Raw genomic sequence first — 9,489 nt, 5'->3', positions numbered from 1 at the left:
TATGCAACGGGTAGCAGCCGCTGCCATCGGAATATTTGGTGATTCGGGGGTGTTATAGATGAAAAGCTCAGGACCGGGGGAAGGGGTGAAATTCAGAGAGTTTTCTGGGAGAAACGACAAAACGGGAGATGGGTCTGAAATACGGGAGAAAGTATTGGCTGGTATGGTCCAAACACATGCGCTGTAGGGGAATTGAATCAATTAAATTGGCCATAGTGTATGAGTGTGACAGTGTATGGATGTTTCCCAGTACTGGGTTGCAGCTGGAAGGACATCCGCTGTGTAAAACATATGCTGGATAAGTTGGCGGTTCATTCCGCTGTGGCGACCCTTGATGAATAAAGGGACTAAGCTGAAGGAAAATGAATGAATCAGTCTTCAAGCTTTTGTCCAGTGTTATTGAAACCCAACAATACATCCTTCATTCATTCATTCATTCATTCATTCATTTTCTAACACTATTCTGGGGCCGGGTCGCGGGGGCAGCAGTCATAGTACAAAACCCCAGACTTCCCCTTCCCCAGACACTTCCTCCAGCTCGGGGGGATCCTGAGGCGTTCCCAGGCCAGCTGAGAGACATAGTCCCTCCAGTGTCCTGGGTCTTCCCTGAGGCCTCCTACTGGTGGGACATGCCTGGAACACCTCTCTAGGTAGGCATCCAGGAGGCATCTGAAACAGTTGCCCGAGCCACCTCAGCTGACTTCTCTCGATGTGGAGGAGCAGCGGCTCTACTCCGAGCTCCTCCCGGGTGTCAGAGCTCCTCACCCTATCCACCCTATCCTGCCACCCTACGAAGGAAACACATTTCAGCCGCTTGTATCCGAGATCTTGTCCTTTTGGTCATTACCCAAAGCTCATGACCATAGGTGAGAGTAGGAACGTAGATTGACTGGTAAATCGAGAGCTTTGCCTTTCGGCTCAGTTCCTTCTTTACCACAATGAACCAGTACATCGACCGCTGCACCAATCCGCCTGTCAATCTCCCGCTCCATCCTTCCCTCACTCATGAACAAAACCCCAGTATACTTGAACTCCTCCACCTAGGGTAAGGAATTTCCTCCAACCTGGAGATGGCAAACCACCTTTTTCCAGTGGAGCACCATGGCCTCAGACTTAGAGGTGCTGATACTCATCCCAGCCGCGTCACACTCTGCAGCAAAACGCCCCAATGCATACTGAAGGTCCATGTTCGATGAAGCCAACAGAACAACATCGTCTGCGAACAACCAACACAATCTCACGGCAATTCATAACTTTTTGATTTAGTGGCTAATTCGTACGAATACGTACGATCTAATTCGTACAATTTAGTACGATTTGCTCATCCGGAAATGACGGTTGGGTTTAGGGGTGGGGTTAGGTGCCACGCCTCTTTTTTAAAATCGTACAATTTCGTACGAATTAGCCACTAAACTGTCAAAACGTAAAATACTTACGTTTTCTCGTGAGATCTGGCTGGAATAACAGAGATGAAATCAGGCACATCCTTAAAAAGCAATATTATATCTGTTATATTTTAGTGCTTGTAAATGAAGCAGGCGTTTGTGTTTCTGCCTGATGATAAATCTTTTGTTTTAATTAGCTTTTAATCAGATAAGACGAGCTTCAGCGATGAGATGTTTAAAAGACAGCCCAGAAAGATAATGAAAGAATTCGAGAGCAGAGGAAAAGGTGAATGAGAAAAACAAATAGCTGATTATTAAAAGTAAAGATAAGCTTTGTGCATTCAAACGGACAGTTCATCCAAAAATTACAATTCCTACTCACACTGATGTTATTGCAAACCTCTGAAATGATCAGTGCTCTATATTTAAAACAACTGAGCAAATCAAACTCGTGTATATGCATATTTTATGATTGCAAAACATGCCAAAAATCAATGGTGTCGGGAGGTCAAACTATCTTGAATTTCATTTGCACAGGAGTTGTGATGTACTGAGACCAAAATTCATTATTTTGGTGTAGCTCTCATGTTTGAATAATGCATTTTAAAGAGCTTGAGTTATAGATTTTCTTCTCTGGTGTATACATTTAGATAAAATAATGCACGTTTTGTGCAACAGTTCGCAGCAAGTGCAGCAAGTGTTTTGTCAGCAAGTGCAACATTAGGGAACGCTGGAGTTTTGCTCTCAGATGCAAAGTGTTTCTGGAAAGTGGAAAGTTTTGGAAAAGAGCACTGAATTTTGGGGGAACGTTTGTGCTTTCCCGTTTCTCTGGGAAAGCACAAAGGATTGAGAATGAAGGAAGGAAGTGTTGCAAAGGTTTTTACCAGCAAATGCATTTTCTGGCAAAACAATTATAATTGAAAGCAATGTTACTCAGGAAAGCAAACGTTTTGCATGTTTAGCAACATTTTTTGAGGAAAGGCTACATTTTTGAAACCAAACATGTTGCTTAGAGGGACAATGCCATTTTTTTTGCATTGCGAGTCTATTTTTTGGATAACCATCAGGCCCGGGTTAAGAATTCAGAGGCTTCTGGGAACAATGTCTTGTAGGCCCCTTACCTGGCCGCACCTCTGTAGTTGAATTAAAAAATAAGATTAATATAATATTTTTAAATAAAATTATAATGCATGTGATTTGGTTATAACACCTTTCCAATCTAGTTCTCTGAATCTTCCATAATACACGCCGTTATTAATGATTCTTACTTGTCCTCCTCGTGATGAAGAGTAGGCAAGATCTGATATGTAGTGGGAGAAAAATAAAGAAGAACGTGTTCATCAGAGGCTGAATTTAAACCGGGTTCATGATCGATCGTGTCAAAACATGTTGCCATGCGCTTTATGAGCTACGCCACTCATGCTGCTGTCAATTGCGCTCTTTAGTTATGTTGTCTCTGTCAATCAAACGGTGATGGGCGGGAATAACTCAACTAGCTTATTCCAACGAGGCGCGCAATTTGCACTTAGCTAAAATAGACACTCCGAATTCGGCATCCCCCCCAACCCCCTCGCAGGGGCCTCAAGTGCGCACGGGCCCCTGGGCCTGTGCCCATAATGCCCATTGGTTAATCCGGCCCTGATAACCATGTCCTTTTTGGGGATCTATAAAGGCCCACACATACACCGGGATGATCTGTGCCACTGTTTAACACCTCGTGACTAATGCCATGTCCACTTGTACCAACTATTCCAGCATATGTTTTACGCAGCGGATTCCTTTCCAGCCGCAAACCAGTACTGGGAAACACCCATACACTTTCACATGCACTACGGCCAGTTTAGTTTATTCAGTTCCCCTATAGCGCATGTGTTTGGACTGTGGGGGAAACCGGAGCACCCAGAGGAAACCCACGCCAACATGGGGAGAACTTGCAAACACCACACAGAAATGCCAACATGACCCAGCTGGGACTCGAACCAGCGACCTTCTTGCTGTGAGGCCACAGTGCTAACCACTGAGCCACCGTGCCACTCTAAATTGCATGGTTAACATTGTATCATTCGTATGCTTTAATGCAATTTCCACATCTCATAATGAGCGGTAGATTAGGGGTGGAGTTTGGGGGCACGCCTCCTTTTTAAAATCGAATGTTGGAAATCGGACGAATGAAATCGTACAAATTAGCCACTATTCTGAAAATACGTAACATATTTAAATTTCCTTGTGAGATTAGGCTGGTTCAGTTAGACTATTAGGAAGCTACGAGAATAATTATGTGTACACATAAAACAAAAATAATGACTTTACTTAACGTTTTCTTCTGCTCAGTGTCAGTATATTGCGCACGTTCATGAGCACTGACCTACAACCTCAAATATCTTAATTCGTGCTCTGAAGATGAACAGAGTTCTCAGGGTTAGGAATGACATGAGGGCAAATAATTAATAATATGAATGTCATTTTTGAATAAACTAACCCTTTCATGAAATTCATAATTCATAATAATATTTGTAAATTAGCAGTTGTCCGTATTTTATGATTCATGTTTTTGTTTTTCCTCATTCATTTGTGTTGTTGAATTGCATTGTGGGTTATTGATCTTTCATTACAACAACTTTTAATCTTGAAAAGATGTAAAAAGTGACTTTTATTATCATGTTTAATAGTTTGCAGTGCTTTATTGTCTGGGTTAGTAATAATAATAATAATAATAATAATAATAATAATAATAATAATAATTTATTCTTATATAGCGCCTTTAAAACTTAATTCTCAAAGCGCTTTACACATAAAATACAGAAATAAAACAACTAGTAAAATTGAATCATTCAGGCTAAAACATTCACAATTGATAAAACATTCAAATGTCTATAAACATAAACCAAAACTGCACACCTCATGAATGGGCAAGTTTAAAGTAGTGATTTTTTCTAGGATGATTTAAACAATTTAAAAGATTGAATGTGTCTAATGTCATGGGGAAGCCCGGTCACCCATAGAGACGAGTGGAGGGGACTGTTAAAAGAGTCAGAGGAACGGAGGTCACGTGATGGGGAGTACCAAGTTAAGAGTTCAGACAGATCGTGTGGAGCCAAACCGTGCAGGGTGTAGGTAAGCATGAGGATTTTAAAATCAATATGGAATCTGACTGGTGACAATGGAGAGATTCCAAAACAGGAGTGATGTGTTCTCTGATTTTAGTCCCTGTCAGAATTCTGGCCGCTGATAATTTGGACATATTGTAGTTTGTTGATGTTCCTTTTGGAAACGCCAGCTAGTAAGGCATTGCAATAGTCTAAGCAGGAAACAATGAAAGTATTGATCAGTTGTTCTGCCACAGGAAGGACAGCATGGGACGGATTTGTGAAATGTTTTAGAGATGAAAAAATGAAGTCTTTACTGTGGACAGCACATGCTGTATATTACGCTACAAACACCTTGCAATAAGCTGCCAGTACATTGTTATGTTATTTTACAGGGTTATTTCTAGGGCCAGACGGAATCTCCTGACGTTTTCTGCTATTTCTGCTGAGAATTTTGGTAAAAATCTGCGGATTATGCTGAATTATTTTGGGATTATCATAACTAAAACCTTAATATGTGAAATAAAAAAGAATCTCTAAAACTTTTATTTAATGTTTACAATGCAAATCCAATTAGATTCACTTTATTTGGTAAACAAAGCAAGTCTCTCATATAATATCTCTACTAAAAGACAGAAAATATGACTGTACAAACTGCATTATGCATAAATCAGATGAACATTTTCATATTAGTCAATAATATTACTGTAATTACTTTTAAAACTGAATAAATATAGATTTACACACATTTACTCAAGTAAAGAAACAGAATTAATGATGGGCTAAAAATCTGCGGAAAACCTGTGCAGATTCGGTGTGGGCATAGTTATTTCTCTAGATATTATTTCTTATACATTATATTATTTTAAACTACTAAAATGTCAATAAAAGTCATTTAGTTAAACTGTAGAGTTAAATTTTCAACATCAACAGTCGACAGAGCAGAGATCAACATCCATTAATGCAATTCACCACCGCAAATAAATGGAAATCACTTGTGAATTGATTGACAGATATTTTTTGACAGTGCACTGTAGCATGTTAAATCTGAATGTCAGCTACTGTGAAAAACTGGTCAGTGATTAATGAGTAAAGTTTTCATTTGTTCCATCAGATGAGTCAGAAGAGTCAAATCTGACAAAGAGGAATCCTGCACAACTTAACCCAGTGTCAGTGCAGTCTGCGAGTCTCTTCATCTGATTGCGTAGGACGAGGCGGTCTCGAAAATCCACAATAATCCTGCAGAGCGAGTGGAGGGTCGGCCTCTCTGGGGTTTCAGGGCCTGAAGAAATAAATCCAGAGGTGTTTTAACAGTAATGTATCCAGCACTCACCTCCATCCGTGCGAACTGTGGCTTTTGGATCAGCTGTACGAGTGTGTTTATCATTACTCCAGCGCCAATGAAACACAGATGCTGCATCTATACTAATCTGACGAATCTGAGAAACACACAGATAACGGCTGAGAGAGTACAGCGTGAAAAGCAGATCCCACATCAGCTGACGGACAAGAGGAGAATATAAGTATTTGTTAAACATGTGCATAATCTTTAAATTATTTATTATATATATATAGTTGAAGTCAGAATTATTAGCCCCCCTGTTTATTTTTTTTCACCCAATTTCTGTTTAACAGAGAGCAGATTTCTTCAGCACATTTCTAATCATAATAGTTTTAATAACTCATCTCTAATAACTGATTTATTTTCTCTTTGCCATGATGACAGTAAATAATATTTGACTAGATATTCTTCAAGACACTTCTATACAGCTTAAAGTGACATTTAAAGGCTTAACTAGGTTAATTAGGGTAACTAGGCAGGTTAGAGTAATTAGGCAAGTTATTGTATAATGAAGGTTTGTTCTGTAGATTATGGAAAAACAAAATTAGCTTAAAGGGGCTAATAATATTGACCTTAAAATGGTGTTTAAAAAATATAAAACTGCTTTTATTCTAGCTGAAATAAAACAAATAAGACTTTCTCCAGAAGAAAAAATATTATCAGACATACTGTGAAAATTTCCTGAATCTGTTAAACATCATTCGGGAAATATTTATTAAAAAAAAAAAAAATTCAAAGGGGGGCGAATAATTCTGACTTCAAATGTATATCAAAAAAAATTATCTATTATTAATGTAATTATTTAGGAATTAAATATTAAAAAACACAGTTAAATAATTGTATAGTTAATAAAATATCTAATTATAAATATCTCAAAGATTCTAAATATAAAACATAATATATTTATATAATGATATCAATAGGTATTTTATTTTGATGTAAAATTATTTATATATATATATATATATATATATATATATAATTTATACATTCTATTGTGTTACATATGTAACATAATAATATACTTAGATAATGAGAAATATTAGCAATTTTGTACAAAATGAATAAATAAATAACCATTTTGTGGGATGTAAACAAAAACAAAGGTCCCAGCGTATTTCCTGTTTCATATTTTTAATTTCCATAGCTTTCGAGAGTCCAAAAAGAGGCACACATTGATAAATTATGTCATAATAGCTGTTTTAACATTCAACGTTATGATTGAATTGCCTCGTTACAGTTGTGAAATAGTTTAATAACAAGCAGGAAATGTTCATGGGCCAATGACATGACCACATTGAAATAGTCTATACTACGTAATTACTTAATGTCAAATTATTAGAATTAAATAAAATGTACAGCCAGTTACAGTTAAATAAACACTCCTATTATTAATAGTACAGTTTAGCTTCATCTGATTTTAGTGGTAACCAATCATATCCCAGCCCAATTCTTTTATGAAGCTCTTTCCCAAGATGGGAAAGTCACCTGACCTCAGATCAAACACCTCCGGCGAACCGCACCGGTCACGTGCCTGATGACGTCACACGGGCTGATTGATTTGAATGCGTTGAGGCTCGACATTCAGTGCTGAACTGATCCTCCTCGCCGGGGTCAGGGCGGGACACGCGGCCTCCGTCAACCCGAGCCGGGACTCCTGGTTTCTGGAGCTCCTCTTATAGATGATCACATTACCGTCCGTCTGTCTGTCTGTCGCTGGAAACATGAGCCTCGAATGATTATTAGCATCCAGACGGAGGAATGAATACACAGATGCAGGATATTAGTGAAATGTCACTGCACATTCTGGAACAAAACTAAACACTATTTAAACTCCTGGACTTAATCTGTTTCTTAATATTTTACATTTAGACCTATATAATATTTTAGTTATTTATATAGGCATATTTAACATATTTTCTTTAAAGGGCTATATTTAAAATTCTAACAAATTTAGTTTGTTTTTTCTTTTGTGTTATAGCTTTCATCATTATTATTTTTATTCTTAGCATTTTATTTAATATTATTAATAACTCCTACTGCTCTAGAGTTAATTCACACACACACACACACACACACACACACACACACACACACACACACACACACACACACACACACAAATAAATCTAATCTAGCCTAAATATATTTCATTTTTTAATTCAAATTCCTATAAAAGCTTTACTTTTTAAACTATTTTGCAATGTTTCACACATTATTCTGTTTATTTATTCTTTATTTTTTTATTATTTTACAAATTCTAATATACTAAAATAACATTGTTTACAAGTTTGTTAAACTTTAATAGGCTACAATTAGCTCATTAAGCAATATTTACATAGCATAATTTGGGGTATTTTAAAGAAAGAAAGAAAGATGGATGGATGGATGGATGGATGGATGGATAGATAGATAGATAGATAGATAGATAGATAGATAGATAGATAGATAGATAGATAGATAGATAGATAGATAGATAGATAGATTTACCGTTTTGGTTTATAAACAGTAGCCTTAAACCATCATTAAATTTCATGGTAATTCAGATAATAAAAATGACATGAAACTCTTTACAGTCACACATTAGTCACTTTTATTAACTTTCCAAATACATTTCATTTTCACTATAGGTGTAGAATAAGTTTTTAATCTGAGACAGGTCACATCCAAATTATTTTTACGAGCTCAAAGTTTATATGAAGTTATTAATACTCACTTCCTGCAGCAAAATACACACTTCCTCTTAATTCATATAGCGCATGTTAAACATATTAACGCTTTGACGTGTTTTACGCGGTTGTTTTCTCCTCAGCTCCTCGTGAAATGGGCGTTAATGGAGCAAACAGAGGCGACAAGTCGATTTCTGACGTTCACATCCAAATATTTTGCGTTTAATATCGATCTTACGTCTTTCCAGATAAACTTGATATACTTTCGGACGGTGATTTTGGCTGTTCTTAAAGCGCGTTCCCTGTAATAAAATGGAGGAGCGCGTGAACGGAGCGCGATCACAGCAGATCCGCGGCGCGCAGCACAGAATAATAATGATGTGCTCAAATGAGTCTCTCTTTGTCCCACAGCACAATAATCCTTCATCTGGACGTCTTGAAGTTCACTGGAGACTGAAGGAACCGCTTTACGAGATCCAGGCTGATCTCAGAGTCTCGAACAATGCTAGAAACTACATCAACTCCTCTGCTGATGCTCTGAGGTGAGGTAAACTTTCATATCATACTAGCATTTCTATAATTCATAAACCTTCTTATAGGTCTTCCAGAAAGGTGCTATAGTTCTCAATGAGACAATATTGAGTGTCTAATGATAGAATGTGGAGCATGAAATGAAAACATAATATTTAAACACATATTTTCCATATTCAGAAGTCCTGTGAACAATGTTTTCTTATGTTTTGACAATGCTTATGTACTTTAAAATATTAGGTATACAGTATGTAGTAATATACAACAAAAATTGAACATAACTGTTATAATTTATATTTAAATTAGTACATTATATATTTATTTATTTAATGCAGTCATGTTTTTTTAGGAAGATTATCAAACTATAATTTTACTTGCAGATTAGTTTTGGCAGCTTGCTTTCACTTTACTGTATGTTATTCATATAATTAATTTAAATATGATAACTTAAATAATTACTGTACATATTGTGAATA

At 36.9% G+C, this 9,489-nt stretch overlaps 1 long non-coding RNA gene across 1 annotated transcript; it reads right to left on the bottom strand.

Annotated features, from left to right (window-relative positions):
• Positions 1 to 5,090: 5,090 nt before the first annotated feature.
• LOC130219591 (uncharacterized) lies at positions 5,091 to 8,795 on the bottom strand. The gene is made up of 3 exons (XR_008836074.1): positions 8,530 to 8,795; positions 7,307 to 7,529; positions 5,091 to 5,753 (listed from the first exon to the last, which is right to left on the bottom strand). It is a non-coding gene; the product is annotated as an uncharacterized LOC130219591 (long non-coding RNA).
• Positions 8,796 to 9,489: the final 694 nt, after the last annotated feature.

The sequence above is a fragment of the Danio aesculapii genome, chromosome 25 (assembly GCF_903798145.1).
Source record: "Danio aesculapii chromosome 25, fDanAes4.1, whole genome shotgun sequence".
NCBI lineage: Eukaryota > Metazoa > Chordata > Actinopteri > Cypriniformes > Danionidae > Danio > Danio aesculapii.
The sequence above is the reverse complement of the archived record's forward strand: the minus strand, read 5'-3'. Positions and strand labels throughout refer to the sequence as shown.